The sequence below is a fragment of the Papaver somniferum genome, unplaced genomic scaffold, assembly GCF_003573695.1.
Source record: "Papaver somniferum cultivar HN1 unplaced genomic scaffold, ASM357369v1 unplaced-scaffold_81, whole genome shotgun sequence".
NCBI classification, from domain to species: domain Eukaryota; kingdom Viridiplantae; phylum Streptophyta; class Magnoliopsida; order Ranunculales; family Papaveraceae; genus Papaver; species Papaver somniferum.
Window position 1 is genome coordinate 256,495 of NW_020651082.1, and position 1,391 is coordinate 257,885.

Here is a 1,391-nt window from a genome sequence, read left to right on the forward strand (position 1 = left end):
AAACATGCATATCCTAACTGTGGCTCCTCGAAAGTATTGTATTTAGATGCAAAATAGTCCAAGAGGACTTGAGAGGCACACGGTTCCAGGCCTAGATTAGGTATTCTCATGAAAATTGGTTTGACAATATTGTGACAAACTAAATCTAGGTAGGATGCAAGGCTATCAGATTGTGACTTAGGCAAGAAAGTGACATCTAAGCGTCTCACATGCATGAGATCAAGAGTATCAATATTATCAGTCACATCAGCATTATCTAAGTCACACTCAAGATGTGTAGCATGCTCATCATCACAAAAAATTTGCACAAGTCCTAATTCAGAATCATGGTTATCCGATATATTCAAATTATCATCAACATAAGCAATATATTGTGGCTTAAGTATGGAATCAGACACATCAACTATGTTTTCATGCATAGGATCATTAGTGTCAACAGAAGATTTACCTAAGTCATGCTCTTCACAGGATAATTGCACAATATCTAAATCAGTATCAACATCACATGCATATGAAATACTAGAAGAAATATCATTCATGAAGGTCGGGGCAGAAAAGCCTAATGTATTTGAAACCAAAGGTTCCACAACATTTTCAGCATAGACATGTTCTTCTAACATAACATTATCATCGTCATCATCATAGTAATATGCATACTTGTCTCTATTAGCAGTTGTGGTGTTATTAGTCAACTCATGTTCCTCTATATTAGGTTCATATTCAATATCATACACATGAGAAGGACTAGACATGCTATTTCCAAAGTTCAATTCATTACCACCTATATCATGTGACAGTGTCTCAGTTTCCCTAATGGATTCCCAGTGACGGGTTTTCTCTGCAATCTCAGCTAAAAATTTCCATGCATCATCCACAGTTTTATCAAGAAATTCACCATTACACATACACTCAACCATGGCTCGAGATTTAAAGTCTAGTCCGTCATAGAGGATAGCGACAAGTCTCCACTTCTCAAATCCATGGTGTGGACATTCGCTCAACAAATCATTAAAACGTTCAAAATAGTCAAAAACAGTTTCCTCATCCAATTGGACAAAACAATTGATACTTTGACGAATAGCGATGGTCCTATGATGTGGAAAGAATTTTTTGAAAAATAGATCTGTGAGTTGGTCCCAAGTGTTGATTGATTGTGGTCTCAAACCGTAAAACCATGTTTTGGCCCTTTCCTTTAGAGAAAATGTAAACAAACGCAATTTCAAAGAGTCTTCGGACATATGATCAGGTTGCATAGTCCGACAAATTTGTTCAAACTCTCTTACATGAGTATAGGGGTTCTCAGAATCGAACCCTCGAAATAAAGGAAGTATTTGTATCATGCTTGCATTTATTTTAAAAGGGTTATTGGTTTGAGGTAAGACAATACATGA